The sequence below is a fragment of the Panthera onca genome, chromosome B3 (genome assembly GCF_046562875.1).
Source record: "Panthera onca isolate mPanOnc1 chromosome B3, mPanOnc1 haplotype 2, whole genome shotgun sequence".
Taxonomy (NCBI): domain Eukaryota; kingdom Metazoa; phylum Chordata; class Mammalia; order Carnivora; family Felidae; genus Panthera; species Panthera onca.
This window is the reverse complement of record NC_138344.1, coordinates 102,017,767-102,040,004: the sequence shown is the minus strand read 5'-3', so window position 1 is coordinate 102,040,004 and position 22,238 is coordinate 102,017,767. Positions and strand designations below refer to the sequence as shown.

At 38.8% G+C, this 22,238-nt stretch overlaps 1 protein-coding gene across 6 annotated transcripts in view; it reads right to left on the bottom strand.

Annotated features, from left to right (window-relative positions):
- FBXO34 (F-box protein 34) overlaps positions 1 to 22,238 on the bottom strand; it is an 88,077-nt gene that overhangs the window by 52,687 nt on the left and 13,152 nt on the right. Inside the window, exon 1 of one of the 6 annotated variants that reach the window (XM_078448230.2) lies at positions 1,753 to 3,988. The exons of the other annotated variants lie outside the window; for them this stretch is intronic. The gene's annotated coding sequence lies outside the window, so the exon portion shown is untranslated. Of the gene's footprint in view, positions 1 to 1,752; positions 3,989 to 22,238 lie in introns of those variants that run through there. 6 annotated transcript variants of the gene reach the window in all.

Here is a 22,238-nt window from a genome sequence, read left to right as displayed (position 1 = left end):
GCTATCTTCATGATAGCAAGTGGTACTCTTACGACTTGAATCAAATGCTCTAAAATTGATTTTGGTGATGGTTACATAATTCTGTGGATAGCATTGAACTGCACACTTTAAATGAGTTAACCGTGTGGTATATGAATTCTATTTCAATAAAGCTATTACTAAAAACGTAATAATAATGTTTACAAAGTACTGTGAAAAAGTACAGGGTATTAAGGAAACATATAAAAGGAACCTTAACCTAAACTGGGGAATCAGAGGAGGGTTAAATGAAGACCTGGATGCATAAGCATTTTTAAAGCATCCAAGTGCATGGTATGTCTGAATTGAATAGCTACTAGTAGCCAACAGAATTCAAGAAGGGATAGACTAGAGTGACAAGGTGGAAGAGATAGTAATAATATAGCTTACATTATTGAACCTTTACCTATATGCCAGGCACCGCTTACAAAGTCTTAAATACTGTATAATTCATCCTAATAGCTCTGAAGTATGGATGGTTATTATCTCCAATTTTACAGTTAAGGAAACTGAGGCATAGTGAAGGAAAAGTTAACTTGCCCATGGTCACAGCAAGTGGTGCTATCATGACTTCAACCAAAACATCCTAGCTACACTTCACAACCCACCTTTCCCTGGAACTGTCTATGGACTACAACAGACATAGCTTTGTATATTCTCTCCGGTAACAGTAACCAGATTGTTATACATTTATACACAAGTTCTTTTGGTTGAACACAAGATGAAGTACTGGAGTTTAGAAACCATGTTTTATAATACTTATTAACCTTTAAACTCTGGAATCATACTCAGCAAGGCAGGCTGATCACTCACTCACTAGCAGTTCTGAGAATTGACACTTCCTAAAAGACTGTCTCTCAATTAACTTGGGGGGACACTTACTCATTATCGCCATTTTGTTTGTTTGGTGTGTGTGTGTGTGTGTGTGTGTGTGTGTGTGTGTGTGTGTCCTAAACCAACAGAGTGGAATATACTTAGAACTTGTTAGTGTTTGTGTAAGAAAGTGAATCAAGCTTAAGTTTCTAGCATGAACATCCACATGGATAACAGTGTCTACTATAGAGTCCCAGAAAAGATGGCTGGGAGAAAAATTCTGAGTTCAATTTTGGACAAATTGAGCTGGAGGAACTGAGAGACATCCAAATCAAAATGAATAACACACAATTAGATCTGTGGACCTGGTCCTCAGAAGAACGGATCGAAGAGGTAAATTTGGAAGTTTTGGCACATACATGGTAATTGAAGCCATGATTAAAAAAAAAAAAAAAAAAAAAAAAAAAACAAAACAGAAACAAAAACAAAAACAAAAAAAAACTAAACACCTAAGTAGAAAGCACAGAGAAAAAGTCTTAAGACATTGGTTTTCAAATTTGAGCAAGCATCACAATCACATGGAAGGTTTGTCAAAACATAGACGAATGGGTCCCATCCCCAGAGCTTCTGATTCAGTAGATCTGGGTAGGGCCTGAGGATTTTCACTTCTAACAAGTTCCCAGGTGATGTTGACGCTTCTGGTCTGGGGAACCACACTTGGGAGAACAATGGCCTATAGCAAAGCCCTATAAAACTCTGTTAAAGCAGAGAATAAGGAACTTACAAAGGGGAACAAGACAAGCCTAGGAGTAAGGTAGGAAAAATACTACTGCCAATTAAATTTTTACCAAGCAATCTCCTAACTGATAATCCACTGGAAACTTAAATTCTACTTGCAACAAGTATTTATTGAGCACTCACCATATGCCAGGCACCTCTGTTCTCTGTAATCTGATCCTATCTTCTCTCTTAGCCTCTGAAATACCACACACTCCTCTGCTGTTCCTGTTTCTTCGTTGAACACCTATGTATCTGTTCTCTTCTCCTTTCTGTCCACTCAAAACATTTCAAGGTTCCCTAGGATTCTGCATCTTTTCTTCATCATGCAAGCTCTCCCAGAGCAAGTTTACCTAACCCTATAACCCTGAATACCATCCAGCTGCCAATAATTCTCCCATACTTCATCTCTAGAACCCAACTGCCTCTGGGCTTCAGATCCTATTTCCAACTGCCAACCCAACCAGACACTTACACACTAAGCCCCTTTCCATAGTTTCTCTCCAAGAAACTTAACCAGCCACCCAGAGACCCAAGCCAAGTATCTGTGGATCCTCCCCACCCCCCCCCTTTTTTTTTGAAGTTTATTTATTTTAGAAATCTCTATACCCAATGTGGGGCTTGAAGTCACAAACCTGAGATCAAGAGTTGCACCCTCTTCCAACCGAGCCAGCCAGGTGTCCCAGGTATCTGTTAATCTTCCTAAAGCAACTGTTCTCAACTTTAGTTGATTAGAACCTCCCTGGAAGTTTTGGGTTGTTTTTTTTTTTAAAGAATACCTCGCTTGTAGGTCTAATAATATGACAACAAAAATCTTGCGTCCTTAACACATATGCATGTAAAATGCTTAGCAAAAAATGCTGTGAGCACTCAAAACAGGTAAGTTTGCTTTTATTTTTTTTTAATGTTTATTTTGAGAGAGAGAGACAACATACATGATCTGGGGAGGATCAGAGAGAGACGGAGAGAGGGAGAGAATCCCAAGCAGGCTCCACACTGTCAGCGCAGAGGCCGGCATGGGGCTCAAACGCACAAAATGTGAGATCATGACCTGAGCCAAAATCAAGAGTCGGACACTTACCTAACTGAGCCACCTAGCCACCCCAAACAGGTAACTATCTTTATAAACACTTCAAATTTCATCTCATCTGAGGTCTTTTCCGAATGAATCAACACTTTAAGTTCCTAATAACAAGAAACAAATGAAAACAAGGGCACCTGGGTGGTTGAGTGGGTTGAGCAACCAGCTCCTAATTTCAGCTCAGGTCATGATTTCACAGTCCTTAAACTGAGCCCAGCATCAGGTTCCTCCATGAGCAAGGAGCCTTCTTAGGATTCTCTCTTTCCCCCTCTGCCCCTCTCCAGTTTGTGCGCACTCTCTCACTCTCCCTGTCTCTAAAGTAAAATGAAAACATCAGGGGCCCCTGGGTGGCTCAGTTGGTTAAGTCCAACTCTTGATTTCAGCTCAGGTCATGATCTTGCGGGTTGGGAGTTTACACCCCATGTCGGGCTCTGCACTGACAGTGTGGAACCTGCTTGGAATTCTCTCTCTCTGCCCCTCCTCCCTCCCAAAATAAATAAACTTAAAAAAAAATTTTTTTTAATATTTATCCAATGAAAACAAAAAATTGTTTATAAGTCTCTCTAATGTAAATTTATAAAACTTAGGATCAAAGTCATATTCCTACTGTTGCCAAATATCCTTTGGGTATAGATCTTTATAGTGATTCCTAAAGGGAATAGTAAAATTGTTAAATAGGTACATCACTGGAATCATGGTTGAAATTTGGCCAATGGATAAGACAACACAGACCAGTGAGTGAGGTCGGTTGTTCATACAGCCATTCACAGAGACACTGGTGGGCCATAAATGGAAAAAAAGAGACACGAATATATTCAAACAAGCTAACAAAGAGAAGCCCATTATATGACACAGTTTGCAAATGAGACATCCAACTCTGTAGTGATATCAAAAAAAACTTGCACCTCTCCTCTTTAGTGTTATTTTGTATTTTGAGTATTTTCAAAAGAGAATGATGAAGATTTAAAATAGCCGCTATCTTCCAAAGTATAATGCTTTGTGTCTCCTGTCCAATGATGTTAGCAAATCTACTTTTTCTTGACAAGACATGCAGAAATGGGCAAATGCTGAGTTAGTACGTTCATTTAAGGATACAGAATTCTGCCATTTTCACCCCCTGATGGCCAGTTTCTTAAAACCTGAGCACAACAGGACAACTAGAAAATAGCCTGGAATATGTCAGAAAACCAAGGAATAAAAGCTGCCAAAAATTGCAACTAAAATAAAGGACAACGGTTGGTTTTATTTGGTTGGTTGTTTGCTTTAGCTGAACAAATTAATTTGTCTTACAAATGAAATAAGTTACATATTTTAAAAATAAAATGTGTATGCAAATACCACTAGAGTATATAAACATTTATTTATTTTTTTTTAATATTTATTTTTGAGAGAGAGAGAGACAGCATGAACGGGGGAATGGCAGCGAGAGAGGGAGACACAGAATTCGAAGCAGGCTCCAGGCTCTGAGCTGTCAGCACAGAGCCCAACGCGGGGCTCAAACTCACCAACCCGTGAGATCATGACCTGAGCCAAAGTCAGATGCTTAACCAAATGAGTCACCCAGGTGCCCCTATAAACACATTTAAAAAACAAAAACAAAAAAACATCCTTTCCGAAACCTGACTGCCTGGTAAGTGGAGAAGGACTTAAAGCTGTTTCCAGAAATGCAATTACTGAAGATAAGCTTTATTTACATTTATGATACAGTCATAAAGGTATTTGGACTGTGGAAAGCAGAGAAAGTTTGAAACCCCCCCTTTTTTTTAAAGAACAATACCTGTTATGTATGAAGTAAGCATATTTCCAAATAGGAGGGAAACACAGATACTGATTAGAGCTATGAAAACCTAATAATGTGGGTGAAGAGTAAAGAAAAAAGAAATTTAAAATCTTTTTTCCACTTTTACTTTTCTAGATTTAGGAAAATCTTTAACTTTTACATTTTAAAAATGAACAAAATGTGTATATAATCTAAAGGTTACCTATTTCCAGTATGACTTTTGAGTCCTTTTTATAACCCATTCTCTAAGGGGTCACACAGCCTGAACCTCTCCAGTGGCAGAAAAGGCATTCCACCAACAAAGACTGTTCAACTTCAGAGACTTTTACCAAAGGAAGGCATAGAGTGCTTTTCCAACCTCAAAATCTAAATGCAAAAGGAAGTTTATTTAATACCATCATAGTATTAGACCCTGGTACACTCAAGGTCACAAGTTCATGAGGGTACATAAAGCACATCTCACGTGGTTTTCGGCAGGTCACCAAGCCAGGTGACAAAACCAAGAACCTTTCTCAAGAGTCCACCTGGATTCCCAGTAGGGAAAGGAACTGTGATAGTTGCAATAGCAACCAAGCAAAAACCTGCTAGTTAATTCACTTGTGAATAAATTTACTATTATACACAGATCTCCTAACAAACTACAGAAATTTAAGAAACTGATCATTGTTCTGCTTTTGTTGTTCTCCTCTGTTACATCCAACGAGTGGCATTCTATCATATCAGAATAACCCAGGCCAATGTGGGTGCCTTCTGCTCCAGGCAATGAATGTACAATGCCCTTGACTATTATACTCCACTCTGCTCCAATGTGCTCAACAGACCCCTCACATAATTTAAAAGAAAAAAAAAATACTTCTCACCCACTTGGACACAGAACAAGAGCCTTCCAACAGGTCCAATGAAATAACTCCTTTACATCAGCCCCACAGGACCCATATGAATGACAGTCTTCAAGGGAAACTGAAATTGTCTCTGTCTTTACCACCCTTGTACCCAGACTCTTCTCTAAGGGCACATCTCTTCTCAGGCAGTTACCTGGCCTAGTAAACATGGCTTCCTGCCCTTTACACTTAACATCTGCTTAAACCTGCTGGTTCTCAACACCCTTTGCCCTCTTTTACAAATGTGATTATTTTTATTTGGGGGCAGGAAATGGAAGCAAGATGAGGAAGAAGGAAATTAAGGGGATTAAAAAAAAAAGTTCTCGTGGCTTCAAAAATTCCAAAAAATTTATAACTATGGAAATAGATAACAGGATCCAAGTTCTTCCCTTCCCAACAGCTCCCCACAGGCTACCACCTATGAAATTGGAAGCTCCAATCCTAATTTAGCTCCATGGGAGGGCCAGGGTGGGGGGAGTAACCAGTTATCGAATCCTAATTTGTGATATTTAGTAAAAACAGTAAATTATGATGTCACAGACTATTTAAATATAGTAATTTACACAAAAGACACCCCCCCCCCATGGTTAAGCAAAATATCACCTCAATTCCTGCAAAGCCTGGATTCTACTCTAAGAGTAGCCATTTTTTCTTCGCTCTATGACATTGGGTGAGTCACTACTTCTGAGTCTGATACTTCAGAGTTGTGGTGAGGATCAGATCCCTTAGCAGAGTACCCACTCGATAATATAATTAGACAGAATGGTCCTGTCTACTTTGTTCAAAGCAAACCAAAATTAGTGCTCACTCTTATGTAATCATTTTTCAACAACTTGGTCAGTTCTTGTAATGGTGTTAAGACATAGGTGGCATTTAACATTTTACTGAAAGAAAGAATAGCCTATGCTTAAAACGCGAGTTCTGTAGAGTCCTAGAAATTAACGCATATTAAAACATTTTATCGGGGCTCAGTCCGTTAAGCATCTGATTTCGGCTCAGGTCATGATCTCGCTCGCAGTTTGTGAGTTAGAGCCTCACGTTGGGCTCTGTGCTGACAGCTCAGAGCCTGGAAGCCCGCTTCAGATTCTGTGTCTCCCTCTCTCTCTCTGTGCCCCTTCCCTGCTTGTGCGCTCGCTCTCTCTCTCAAAAATAATGAGTAAACTTGATTATATAAAAAAAAAAAATTTATCTATTTATCTAGGTTGTTCTATTGTATCAGAATAACACAGGCCACTGTGGGTACTTTCTACCCCAGTCAATGAATGTACAATGTCCTTGACTGTTTCTCCTACTCTACTCTGCTCCAGTATGCTCAACATATTTGTTTTCATAGTTTATTCCAGAAAAGAAACATGAAACCATCTTGCTTAAATTAAGGAACATTAGGAGCAAACTTGCCCCAGAATCTCTTTACAAGCTCTGACACTTAGCTTCTTTGCTACTTCTTTTATTCACCAGAAAGAGATATAGATGTAGTTCAAATCACAGGCAAGTCCCTTACACTTTGATGTATGTGCCCAAAGACTAGTTAGATTTAGAAAGGACCTTCCCAAAGAAGGAAAACCAATTTCTTAGCCTTTAATCAATTCTTCTTTAAACCCAGGAAATACCATACAATTTGTTTCCCATAGCTAATAAGTAACTTAGCACTACTTTATAATTATTAAGCCTATTCTAGTCAGAGTACTCAGATTAGCTGCTAGCTATGAGAAAAATAACTACTAAAGGGAGTTTCCTTGAGGAGATTCCTCTATCCCTATACTTTCCACCAAACAAGAGATGACAATCACTTGATGTGAGCAAGGGTGTATAAATTTCTATACTATTCTTGTTTTTTTTGTTTTTTGTTTTGTTTTTGTTTGTTTTTTTGCAACCAGGACCTGGCAGAATGACTACTGCAAAGAAGGGTGGCAAAAAAGAAGGGCTGTTTGGCTATCAACAAGGTAGTAACCAAAGAATACACCATCAACATTCACAAGCACATCCATGGAGTGGGTTTCAAGAAGAGTGCCCCTCGGGTACTCAAAGACATCTGGAAATTTGCCATGAAAGAGATGTGCACATGGACACCAGGTTCAACAAAGCTCTCTGGGCAAAAGGCATACGAAATGTTCCATACCACATATGTGCGCGGTTGACCAGAAAACGTAACAAGGATAAAAATTCACCAAACAAGCTGTATACATTGGTTACCTATGCACCTGTCACCACTCTCCAAAATCTACAGGCAATTAACGTGGGTAAGAACTAAATGCTGTCAAATAAAGGTATAAAACTGCAAAATAAATAAATTTAATGTCTATACTATTAGCTAGCCTAACATCATATAAATTTCCTACACAACCAAGCAGGAGCAAGCAGAAGCTAAGTGTACTAGATGGTCCAAATGTCTGATTCTAGCTGATAAAAAGAATTCCAAAAGTCATCTCCATTTGGATGTTCTGTTATTCAAACCTAGAAGCTTAGCTGAAATACTCTTACCAGTAAACTATTTTAAGGCCTCATGAAAGAAACTGTCATTTAAGAAACCAGAAACTGCAAGAAAGAAGAAGGAGGAGGAGGAGGAGGAGGAGGAGGAGGAGGAGGAGGAGGAAGGGGAGGGAGAGGGGAAGGGGAGGGGGAAGAGGAGGAGAGAAATGGTCCTTCATGGTTGTTCTCATTAGACTTTCTGCACATTACTCTGCAACCACCTTGTCCTTCCTTGCTGCTGGAGCTATACCTACATCTTTCGGCCAGTCTGTTTGCCTGGTCCCTAGTTCCCTATGGCCACCTCTGCTGCTCTGTCTTCCTAGTGGTCCAATCACTGTTTTTCTTGTACTAGGACTGACCTAATGCCCATCTTCTGCTGTACTATCTGTCAGACAGCAACCACAGAGGTCGGTGGGGAAAGGGGAACGGTGGAACATGGGTTGAGGGGAAAGGGAGAACAGTGGAACACGGTATGTGTGACATGACTCATCTGTTCTGACCATCTATTCCATAACCTGTTCTAAGACTGTGCACCCTGGCTCACTCTGACAGACCTGTTCTTGGCCCAAACTAACCCTTTAGACTAGGTATGGTTTTCCTGGCCACCAGCCTTTTACCTAAAACTTTCTAATGAAGACAGAAGAATCTCACAATTATGACCATGCTTACAGAAAAGGAAATGAACATTCAAATGTCTCTTCCATACTTGGCACTGTGCTAGGTGCTTTCTCACTCAAGACCCACCAAAGGCCACTGATACAGCCTTCATTTTACATGAGGATACAATGGAATTCCACTACCTATGTATTTCAGAAGATAAAGCTAAGTGTACTAGATACTGCGTAACATCAATAAAATTCTTTTTAATGTTGCCCTGACAGGGCTGCTTTTCATTATGTGAAGAGTAGTCCACTGCAATGCCAAGGAATCTGGCTTACAACTTCTAATTAGCTATCAACTCACTTTACAAATACTGTTTCACTGGAGTGCCCAGATAGCTCAGCCGGTTCAGCGTCTCTGATTTTGGGTCAGGTCATGATCTCACGGTGTGTGGGATCAAAGCCCCATGTTGGGCTCTGTGCTGACAGCACAGAGCCTGCTTGGGATTCTCTCTCTCTCCTTCTCTCTCTGCCCCTCCCCCACTCGCTCACACTCTCTCTCAAAATAAATAAAATATGGAGGGGGGATTAAAATATTTTTTTAAAATACTGTTTCCCCAAAAAGAAAAGGCCACACCTTAAATGGTAACTGGCATTATATACCTGTATAGAATTTAAATCAATTCTAAAATTTACAAAATAATAACCTTTGTATCTTCAGAATTACAAGAATATTTAGTATGCTCAACAGTGATAGTAACAGTTTACTAGAGAGAACAAGACATAAGAACATGTTATCAACCACAGGGATATAATCATTAAAATCCAGACTTGGAAACTCTAAAGGACCAAAAACCTGGTTTCTTTAATAAAGAAATTACCAGAAGAGGGATAAAAAAGAGGTAGTGAGGGGGAAGCTCTAAACTAAAAAGGATTTAAAAAGTCATTACCAACCAGCTGGAAGTTCGTGACCTTATGTGGATCCTGATAAAAACTAGGACATTGAGCTTTCCAGTGTCAAAGTATGGAGGAGACACTCAGAAAAGGCTCCTTGCAAGGGGAAAGAAAAGAAGGAAGAATAGGTCATTAGCCTTGGACCTCAGGTAGCTGAAGGAGAAAATGCGTTTGCTGTCTACCACATCTTTACATGTCTCAGTGACACATTTGTCCAAGTCACCAATCTGTCAAGGCAACAATCTGCCAGGTGACTGGTGGGATGAAGGTGAGGCTGACCAAGATGCATCCTCTCCCTATGCTGCCTTGTTGACTACCCAGCATGTAGCCCAGAGGGTGCAAGGAGCTGAGCATCACTGTACTCCACATCAAACTCCAGGCCACAGGAGGAAATAGAACCAAGACCCCTGAACCTAGGCCCAGTCAGTCCTCAGAGCCCTTGCCCACTCAGGAATGAAGATCAGGAGGATTGAGAATGTCACCCCTATCCCCTCCAATAGCACCCACAAGAATAGGGGTCATTGTGGTTGCGGTCTATGAGCAGGATTCCCAAATTATTGTCTTCTGTTAATAAATTGCCTTTGTGTAAGCTTTAAAAAAACTGTAACATTTGAAAAATAAATAAATATAATAAACTAGGACGTGTGAGACAACTGGAAATTTGAACAATGGATATTTGATGATATCAAGGCTTGGGGGATAAATACATATACATTTTTTAATATATATATATATACATATATTTTAAAGAGTCCTTATCCTTTAAAGATACACTAGACTACAAATGAAATGACATCTGTGATTTGTCTGAAAATAACCCCAGAGGAAGAAAGTGGAAGAACAGATGAAAGAAAATTGAACACTGAGTTCATAACTGTCAAAGCTGGGTGGTAGGTACATGGGGGGTTATTACATGGATTTCATCTATTTTTATGTGCTTGAAACTTTCTGTAAATTAAAATCAAAGCACTTGGAAAATACAAATTATTTTCATGTAAATGAAGAAAAACAGGTCCTTTAAAAATGATACCACTACCTGAATATATCTGGGTTTTAGACAAAGTAAAGGAATTTGATGATACTAATATGGAGAGTAAAATTCAAAAGCTAGGCAACAGAGCAATCTGTTAATTTTGTTAGGTAAAACAATGGCCCTGTGGTTATGGGGGAGAATGTCCCTTTAAAAAAATTTTTTTTAACCTTTATTTATTATTGAGAGACAGAGACAGAGCATGAGCATGGGACAGGCAGAGAGAGGGGGAGACACAGAATTCAAAGCAGGCGCCAGGCTCTGAGCTGTCAACACAGAGCCCGATGTGGGACTTAAACCCACAAGCTGTGAGATCGTGACCTGAGCTGAAGTTGGACGCTTCACCGACTGAGCCACCTAGGTACCCAAAAATGTCCCTTTAAAAAACACATATTGATACATTCAGCACTAAAATGACACAATGTCTAGAATTTGGCTTAAAAATTGTTTTTAAATGGGGACAAGAATAAACAACTATGGCAAAATGTTGAAACTAACTGATATACAGGAGCTCACTGACTACTTTTGTGTGCATCTGCATTTCAAAAAGTAAATAATAATAACAGAAACAATAATAGATTCCAAGGACTTCCTCCACTATGTGGGAGAGGAAAAAACAAAAACAAAAACAAAAAACAAGATCAATAATTCAAACTAAAACCCCCTAGTTCAAATAAGGGTCAAGTTTGGAGAGGGTAGGGAGATAGGAACAACCACACAAGAGTTTTATATAATTCACCTGAATTTCACAAATAGTCAGAAGAGTGTGGTGAGGAAAGTCTCACAGTGTTCCAACATAATGGGGGTGTACTAGAAGAAAAAAAAAATTCTTTCAAGAACTATTTCCTCCTGCCAGTCCTGCCCTAGACATCGATTTATAAAGACACTTTCAACATTTTCTGAAATCCAAGAAGTAGGACTGTCAGTGTGTTTTGCATGGGAACAAAGCTTCCCTAACATCCTGAGCACATATGATTCTGATTGTACAGAGGTTTCTGGGAATGGAAATAGTATTTTTTCATTCCTAGTTTTCTGGCTGTGCTCCAAGACTACTTTTCTTATCAAGTTATCTTTAGTAAGATCCTTTGGAGGTGGGGGAGGAGAACCTTTCAAAGACTTTTATGAAAACATTTGCACATACACATTTCAGCACTTCAAGTAATGACACCAAATGTTTTTTGAGGTTCTAAAGAGAAAAACACAATCTAAAGTTACCTAATCGTACCAAAATCTCTGCTGTGGGCAATCATCACCATATCTAAATTGCATAATTATTATTGGCAAAGAGAGAAAAAAAATTAACACCTTCTGAGAATTTATCATATGCCAAGTATCTAGTATGTACTTTTAACTAAATCCTCATAACAACCCTAATAGGTGAGTATTATTATCTAAATATTACAGATGAGAAAAGTGGGCAGGCACTGAAAGGCTAAGTAACTTGTTAAGTGACCTAAGTGTAACTCAGTGGCAGAACCAGATTTGAACACGAGCCCTCTGGCTCTTAACGTCTGGGCTGTTCTCTACTATACTACTCTATACCTTCAAACTTTTCACTCTAAAACGCAGGAAAGATGATTACTTGAACACTTCTAGACCCTATATCATTGGCTCTTTTCATAATCCTCATTATCTTTGAAATTTTACAATATTAAAAACATTTAAAACTAGAAGATCCTTCTTTAATGAAATTAAACTGTCTGAAGAGAACAGCAGCTATTAAAGGCATTAGCACCACTGACCAAGAATAATGGGGCCTCCCCAAACTGCTCACCTTAATGCAAAGCTCACCAGTTGACAGACCTTGTCTAGGCAGAGATCCCAATCAATTTTATTTTATTTATTATTATTATTATTATTATTATTATTATTATTATTTTGAGAGCGTGAGAGAGCACATGCAGGAGAGGAGCAGAGGGAGAGACAGAATCTTAAGTAGGCTCCATGCCCAGTGCAGAGTTCCGGGCTCGATCTCAGACTGTGAGATCATGACCTGAGCCAAAACCAAGAGTCAGACACTTAACCAACTGAGCCACCTAGGCACCCCCAAAATCAATTTTATACGGTTTCATTCTTCCATTTGATTGGTTAAATCAGAATCAAACATCTGTAACTTGAAAGAGACAAGAAAACAAAAGTTAAAGAAATGTGACAAAGGAAGAAAGAGAATTCATAAAACAGATCTTGTCAAAAGCCTTGTAATTAAGATCTTCAGAAACAGTCAAGATAGTGCATCCATAAAGCAAAACACGATGCCGTGAAAAAGCAAAAAAGAATGAGAAAGACTCTTGGAAATAAAATATCAATTTAAAGAGGCAATATAGAGGAGGCGCCTGGGTGGCTCGGTCAGTTAAGCATCCAATTCTTGGTTTCAGCTCAGGTCACGATCTCAGGATCATGAGACTGAGCCCCATGTTGGGCTCTGCGCTAATAGCACGGAGCCTACTTGGGATTCTCCCTCTCTCTCTGCCCCTCCCCTGCTCATGCTCTCTCTCTCTCTCAAAATAAATAAACTTTAAAATAAATAAATAAAAAGGCAATATAAAGTTTGAAGTTGTGAAGATGAAATCTAGAAAATAGACAAAAACAGAGACAAAAAATTACCAAAGGACCCACAGCATCAGTCCAGGAGATCAGCATTTGATTAGAAGAATTCCAGAAAGAACAGGGAATACAGTCAGTGGTATGTATTATAACAGCACTGGAGAGTGACAGATGGTAAGTACACTGGTGGAGAGCCCAGTGTAACATATAGAGATGGTGAATCACTATGTTCTACACTTGAAACTAGTAACATTGTGTGTCAACTATCCTTCAATAAAAAATTAAACAAAAAAAAAGAATTCCAGAATGAAAAGAAAAAAAATTGGAGAAAGTATCCAAAAAAATATGTTTTCCCCCAAAGATGATTAAGTTAATAGATTTATAGAAGTCTTACAATAGGGCCCACTCAGTGCTCAAATCAATAGAGACCAACATCAAGACATATCATTGGAAAATTTCAGACAAGATCAAAAAGATACTAAAAGCTTTCAGAAAAAAGGCAGCTCATCTACAAAGGAACCAAGAATCAAACTGGCCTAGGAATTCTCATCAATAATGAAGGATACTAATAGTTGAGCAATGCCTTTAAAAATGTGACAGAAAATGATGTTCAAACCTAGAATTCCATTCCCAGCCACACTAACATTCCAGTTTAAGAACAAAATAAAAACCCTTCCAGACACGGAATCACTCAAAATTTACCTCCCACACATCTTACCTTAGTATGTACACTAGCAAAACAAAGCAATAATTCAAGAAAGAGGAATATATGGGAAACAGGAGCATAATGAAGGCAAGTCACAGGATGTCAGTTGGGCAGCAGTTCTAAATAAAGCTCACAGAATGGAGCAGGAAGATAGAGGGCATCAAGGAAGCTAACTATGAAAAAGGGAGATACTAGAAATTTGATATTATCTTTAAAAAGTGTAACTTAACTGTTTCATAGGAAGCTATAAAAGCAAAAAATGCCCCCCAAAAAAGAATACAAATGAGAATTCTGATATGGGGAGGTAATGGCATCCTGTTTTATCTTTGGAGAATTACCTTCTTCAGACCCCTAACACATGTGTTTCATATAGGGTTGACCCCATACCCATCTCTAAGAGTGTGCATGTGACCAGGCTGTTAACTATACCAGTCTATTCTCTCCACCTTGCCATAACTTGTTTGGAAATAAACACACAGCCTAGAATGGGTGGCGGGGTGGGGGTGGGGGGGTGGCAGGGTGTGAAGGATCCTGAAAATAAAGCTAAAAGGAGGAAATCAGACTGATAACAGCAAGAGAGCAACTCTTCAAAGCAAGGATTGAGCATGTGGATCCTGTCCTACTCTATCCTCCTCAGACTCTCAGTTCTTCGAACCAATTTTCTTTTCCACTTAAGTTATGGTTGAACTAGTTTTCTAACACTTACAAGGATTCCTATCTTATATACTCCTCTTTCAGAGCAGGAAGTCAAAAGACACCATCTATTGCTAGTGAAATAAAAATAAATACATAGTATTTACCAAGATGACCAGAGAGCTAAAAATAATGGCAGAACTACAGCAGAAAGAAGATGGGGAATGGGGTAGTGGTGTGAAGAAATAATTTGTAATGGGTCTCTAGGTCTTTCAGGCAAGACACTGTCTGCTCTTTGTTCTGGACTGTTATTTTCAAAGATGTTCATACAGCAAATGACCTTGCAAGATATAAAGTCTTCAAGAACAAAAAGCAGACATGCTTACTATCTCCCTCTGGAGCAAAGGCCAGGCACACTTACTCCCCATTATAAAATATTTGAAATCTCTAAGCTCAGAGTTTTCTCCAGTAACAAAACCTACTATGCAAACAGGTATTATGTGGCCCTGTCTGCAGTGCCCTGTGGGAATTGAGGCTTAGGACACTGACACAAATGAATGCTGCTACTCTGGCTACTGCTACTGCTATGAGTAATAAACTGTACTTTATCTCTAACTGAGCCTTCCACCAGCATCCACAAAACTGGCAGGCTAACTTGTTAGCTTCAAGTAAGGTCAAATCTCAGATCCCTTATAATTCTTGACAGTTGGTAAATAAGAGTTAAACCTTGACTATCAAAGCAGAAAATCAATAGATAATGCTTAAAATTAGGAAACCAAGAAATGAAAGAAGTAAACTAAAAGAATCCACCAGAAACAACTGTTGTGGTTTCCCTGAAAAGGGAACTGAGGTGGGGAGGGGTGGGAAAAGGAACTAGTGCTTTCATCATAAACTCTCCTGAACCATCACATTTTTCCCTCACCATGAACATGCATTTGAGAAAAAACCCTTTGCTGGCTACTTCAAAAGGGGAAAAAGAAGGATTAAGAAAAAGCTTTTTTCAGTATTTCATCCCACTAAAATTGAATGGGAGTGTCAAGAAAAGGACCTCATTCAATATGATGTTCTCACCACAGTTCTAGAAACCCAAAAGGGACACAACTCTCACCAATGATCATTTCAGGCCAGAAAAGTCTCAATGTATCTCCAAAATAAGTACCTATGTCTTACTCTGGAGAATTTTTTTTTTCCTTGAGAGAGAGACAGAGACAGAGACAGAGAGAGAAAATGAATGAGTGGGGGAAGGGTAGAGAGGGTAAGAGAGAGAATTCCAGGCAGGCTCCATACTGTCAGCATGGAGCCCGATTCTGGGCTCAAACCCATGAAACATGAGATTGTGACCTGAGCCAAAGTCCAACACTCAACCAACTGAGCCACCCAGGTGCCCCTGGAGAATTTTTTTTTAATTTTTTTTTTTTTTTTTTTAACGTTTATTTATTTTTGAGACAGAGAGAGACAGAGCATGAACGGGGGAGGGTCAGAGAGAGAGGGAGACACAGAATCGGAAGCAGGCTCCAGGCTCTGAGCCATCAGCCCAGAGCCCGACACGGGGCTCGAACTCACGGACCATGAGATCGTGACCTGAGCTGAAGTCGGAGGCTTAACCGACTGAGCCACCCAGGCGCCCCAAGGAGAATTTTTTTTTAAATAAAATGATTCTACTAGCTATGTACACAATAGTATCCTACAACCCTTCCTATCGTAAGAACATTACTGGGTTCAGCATATAAGTATGTATCCGTAAGCATGATTTCCTGCAAGTATAGGTTCTAATACACTCCCCATAAACCACCATGGTTTTAAAACTTAAATTAAAAATTAATTTATAATACTGGAAATACCCAGGTATGAGGCTCCTTAAGACAGAGCAGAAGTATTTTTACGGCAGGGGAAATAAAACACATCATCTTACAGACAAAAATACACAAACAGCTAATTAAGGTTAAAAAGTAACTCACATTAAAGAATAAGAATTTTCTAATCAAAATCTGAAATTACAAATGATTTTGTGTGGTACACAGAGGATGACTATTTACACTGGTATAATTATATACATATTCTAGGATCTAGAAAAGCTTTTCTCTTAAATCCAGAACAACAAAACCTACCCACTCTCTACCCCTCTATACCTATACTAAACTATACTTTCAATGCAGCCACATTATAATTTTTGCCATCCCACTGTATCTAATTTTTAGGGAAAATGAAGGAAGATCATACAAATTCTGCTCCAGAGATAAGCTAAATTGTTCTTGAGCTAAACTAAGTCTAAGTAATAGAAGATCTGGTTAGGAGCTAGCTCTGGTTCTATTTAAAATGTACTTTATTTAAATTGCATTGCTTAACTTTAACATAACATTACTGTTTCAATCGCAGTGGCCTCATTCAATCAACTTAAGTCATGCGAAGCTGGAGCAAATAAAAAGATAAAGGTCTCTGTGACATCAGAGTTCCACTACGCTGTTTCTCATTTCTTTTTCACTTCTAGGTGCTCTTAAGTAGGGAGACATTTTGTGCAGTGAAATTCCTCTATAGGTCACACTGCTCAGAATTAAATTCCAGCTTGTACACACTTGCTGGCTAAGCAAACTGCCTGTTTAACCTCTAAGACCTCTTAAGTTTTTTGTGAGAAAAAAGGGACAAGAATACATTCCTTATAGGGTTTTAATAAAGATTAGAAAAGAAAATATACATAAAATGTTTAGTATAGAGCCCAGTCAAAAGGAAGGAAGGAAGCTATTGCTATTGTCATTCCTCCCTTTGTGGAAAACCACCTCCAGTAGGAAATAAATGTTCCATCGGCACACAGTGGAACTCACTCAAACCTAGACTCTTTCTCATTAACCAAACCAGCACTGAAGGCTACGACAACTTCACCAAAAAGATGCTAGAGGTTTGAAGCAGATGATGCATTTCAGCAAAGCCAAAACTCAGTCCCTTTTACACCGAGAATATAGTCCTTAAACCTTGCACAGGTTTGCCTTGGTAGCACAATGGCACACAGTGGTCTCCAAAAGCAAAACTTTTTAAATAATGAAGACAGTACTTTCAAATATAAATTTTTAACATAAAAATTGGGGTGCCTGGGTGGCTAGCGTCCATTGAGTGTCTGACTCTTGATTTCGGCTCAGGTCACGATCTCAGGATGAGATGGAGCCCGACATCAGCCTCTGTGCTGAGCGTGGAGCCTGTTTAAGATTCTCTCTCTCCCTCCCTCTGCACCTCTCCTACTCATGTGCATACTCTCTCAAATGCTTGCTGAGCATTTATGAGGCATGTAGAACACAGTGGACAAATAGTCAAAGCCCCTAAAGGAACTACCACTGGTGGTGAGACAGTAAATAATAATCATAAGTAAATTATACAGTATATGTTTCAAGGAGGTAGTTGTTATGGGAAAAAAACAGACTAAGATAAGGAAACTTGGAAGTACAGGGAGAGAGAAGCAGTTACCATTTTAAACAGAGTGGTCAGGGGCACCTGGGTAGGTCAGTTGGTTAACTGACCGACTCTTGATTTCGGCTCAGGTCACGAACTCATGTTTCTTGAGTTCCAGCCTCGCATCAGGCTCCGTGCTGACAGTGTGGAGACTGCTTGGGATTCTCTCTCTCTTCCTCTCTCTCCCCATCCTGCTCACACATACACACACACTCTCTCTCTCAAAACAAACTTCAAAAGAATTAAATTTCAAAAAATATACTTAACAGTGATCAGTACAGGCTTAAGAAGGTGATATATAAGAGATTCGGAGGAGGTGGGTAGTAAGTTAGGCATGAAGATTTACCTAAGAGAATAGTGTTCTAGGCACAGGGAAAGGCCAATGCAAATCCTAACATAAGCCTACCTGATTAACACCATCACCACTACCTAACCATAAGCAAAAATGTCAGCTATTGCTATTTGGTCCCTCAACAGTATCTCCCTCTCTGCCCAGACAATCTGTGCTAGCAAAATCAAATGAAAGAAATCAATTTATCTATTCCTGAAATCATTATTACACTGTATGCTAACTTGGATTTAAATTTTAAAAAAGAAATCAATTTATAAATTTTCATTCAACAAATGTTTACTGAACTGAACACCAACTATGTGCTAGGCACTGCTTTCGTGCTAAGGACACAGGAAGGAACATGGCAGGCACCACTTTCTATTCCAAATTATGAAGACCTCAGGAAGGGGCCCGAGGAGGACTACAACTACAAGTATAGGGAATATTTTTGTTTTCCTGTTCTTTGGCTTATCAGAGCTTCATTGCTTAAAACAACAACGACAACAACAACTTGACCTCGAGATAAAATGGGAGGATACCATACTAAATCTTAAAGTCTCTATCTTTAGAGCATAGACATTGGCCCTTTAAGTTTCTTTACCTAAATAGATGATAATTTCAAAAGTACTAACCATGACATTATACTAATAGCTTCTCCCCACTGCCCTTGAAGGACTAACACATTGCTACTGACAGTCTAATCATTTTTCTACCACTTTCCCAAGATTCACTTCAATTCAAAAAAAAAAAAATGATCTACCAAGTGCAAGGTTCAATGGTCTGTGCCATGATAGCTAAGAAAGAGGGCTCTGCTCTCCAAGACATCATCATGTGGTTTGGGAAAACATATGTATACATCCTTTTTTCTAATGTTATTTCCTACTTCAAAAGTAAGTGCAGCTCATAATACCACCTGGTTGTATGGAAAATTACTATGAAATTTTTTCCTGAAGTTCCCACCAAAAGCTTATTTTATAGAGTTAAAAACCTATTTTAAAAATATTATTCTATAAAAAAATTACAAGTTAGTAGAATATATTTATATAATTTATCTGAACCCACATAGCAAATGGAGAATAAAAGCATAGAAAGTTGGAGCACCTGGGTGGCTCAGGTGGTTAAGCATCCAACTCTTGGTTTTGGCTCAGCATGATCTCACAGTTCCTGAGTTCAAGCCCCAGATCTGGCTCTGCGCTGCCAGTGCAGAGCCTGCTTGGGATTCTCTCTACCCCTCCCCCATGCACACATGTGCACACACGTGCATGGCTCTCTCTCTCTTAAAATAAACCACCTTTGGGGAGAAAAAAGAAGCTCAGAAAGTTAAGAGAAACACAAGAAATTTTTATTATAGAAAAGGAACTAAATGGAATAGATTTGTTGATTACTTTCTTTTTCCCCAATTAAGTTAAAGGGTACTTTAAGATTTAAGTTTCTACATGTTAAGGAATGTACAAGAGAAAATAAAAGGAAAAAAAAAAAAAAAAGCATTTTAACCTTGTGCCCTATTCTACATTTAAGAGAGAAACTCCTGAAAAACACATTACTCGCTTGTCTTCCTGTCAGTTTACTGTGAAGTATGTGATACTGGGAGATAGTGCAGTTCAGTTCCAGACCACCACAATAAAGCAAATGCCAAAATAAAGCAAGTCAAATGAATTTTTTGCTTTTCTAGTGCATATAAAAGTTAAGTTTATGCTATGGTGTAGTCTATTAAGTATGCAAAAGCATTGTACATACCTTAATTTAAAAATACTTTATTTCTAAAAAATGCTAACCATCATCTGAGCTTTCAGCGAGTCTTAATCTTCTTTGCTGGCAGAGGGTCTTAACCTCTACATTGATGGCTGCTGACTGATCAGGATACTTCTGATCAGGCAATTTCTTAAAATAAGACAACAATGAAGTTTGCCATACTGACTCTTCCTTTTACAAAGGAGCATGCTGCTTGAACTCCTTTACAAATTGGAGTCAATCCTCTCAAAACCTACTGCTGTTTTATCAACTAAGTTTACATAATATTCTAAACCGTTTGTTGTCATTTCAACAATCTTCACATCTTCACCAGAAGTCAATTCCACTCCAAGAAACCACTTTCTTTTCTCATGTATAATAAGCGACTCTTCACCTATTCAAGTTTTATCCTGAGATTGCAGCAGTTCAGTCCCATCTTCGGGCTGTACTTCTAATTCTAGTTCTCTCGCTGCTTCTGCTACCTCTGCAGTTACTTTCTCCACTGAAGTCTTGAACCCTCAAAGTTATCCATGAGGGTTAGAATCAACTTCTTCTAGATTCCTGTTAATGTTGATATCCTGACTTCTTCCCAGGAATCACAAATGTTCTTAATAGCATCTAGAATGGTGGCTTCTTTCCACAAGGTTTTCAATTTTACTTTGCCCAAATCCATCAGAGGAATCACTATCTATGGCAGCTACAGCCTTACAAAATGGATCTCTTAAATACAAAGACTTGAAAAAAAAAAAAAACCCATAAATAAATAAAAATAAAGACTTGAAAATAGAAATGGCTCCTTGATCCATGGGCCACAGAATGGATGTTGTATTAGCAGTCATGAAAACATTAATCTCATAGTACATCCCCATCACAGCTGTGATATTTTAATATCTGAGCAGTAGGTCTCACTCACTAGTAGACTGAAAATATTTGGTAAACCATGTTGTAAACAGATCTGCTATTATCCAGGCTTTTTTGTTCCATGTATAGAGCATAGGACCCAGGATTTTTGGAATGGTAAATGAGCACTGGCTTCTATTTAAAATCATCATTAGAATTAGCCCCTAACAAGAGAGTCAGCCTGTCCTTTGAAGACTTGAAGCCAGGCATGGACTTCTCTTTAGCTATGAAAGTCCTAAAAGGCATCTTCTTCCACTATAAAGCTATTTCATTTACATTGAAAATGTGTTATTGAGTGTAGCCTTCATTAATCATCTTACCTCCATGTTCTGGGTAACTTACTACAGCTTCTACATCAGCAGTTGTTGCTTTACTTTACTTCTCACTTTTAGATTATCAAGGTGGCTTTTTAAACCTCACTAACCAACCTCAGCTAGTTTCAAACTTTTCTTCTGCAATTTTGTCACCTCTTTCAGCCTTCAAAGAATTGAAGTGAGGACCTTGCTCTGGATTGGGCTTTGGCTTAAGGGAATGTTGCAGGTGGTTTGATCTGTCCGGACCACTAACTATCTTCATATCAGCTATTATAATAAGGCTGTTTTGCTTTTTCTCACCATTCATATGTTCCCTAGAGTTAACACTTTTAATTTCCTCAAGAACTTTTCCTCTGCATTCAAATCTTGGCTGTGTGGCACAAGAAGCCTAGTTTTCCGTCTGTCTCAGCTCTGGACATTCCTTTTTCACTAAGCTTAATCATTTCTAGCTTTTGATTTAAAAGTGAGAGATGTGCAACTCTTCCTTTCACTCGGAACACTATGAGGTCACTGTAAGGTTATTAACTGGCCTAATTTCAATATTGTGTCTCAGGCAACAGGGAGGCCCGAGGAGAGGGAGAAACAGAAGAACGGTTGGTCAGTGGAGCAGCCAGAACACACATTTATTACGTTCACCATCTTACACGGGCACAGTTCATGGCACCCCAAAACAATTACATCAAAGATCACTCATCACAAATCACCCAAATATAATAATGAAAAAGTCTGAAATACGGAAAAATTACCAAAATGTGACACAAACACACAAACTGATCAAACACTGTTGGAAAAATGGCACCAAGTTGCCACAAACATTCAATTTGTAAAAAATGCAAAATCTGCAAAGTGCAATAAAATGAAGGGTAGTAAAACAAGAAACGCCTTTATTTATGGGTATGGCTAATGAAACATTAAAAATGTTGCGAAGCGGCAGCTCTAGAAATCTTCCTGTAAAAAGGCTGGCATGTAACCTTCATCCCTTCTTGCATCCTGCGGTGTGGAATGGGCTGCAATGGCTGGAGATTCAACTAGCTCAATGAGCACACTAGGCAACAGTGGAGCAGTAATAGTATGGAAAGAACCAAGGAGTGGGGGAAGGAATAAGGACCAGACTAGAGGGCTCTCTTAACCGCAGGGTTTGTTATATACAATTGTTAAAACTCATCAAACTGTTTAATGTCTGTGCAATTTACTGTATTCATTATGCCTCCAAACAAAACAGAGAGAGAAATACCACGA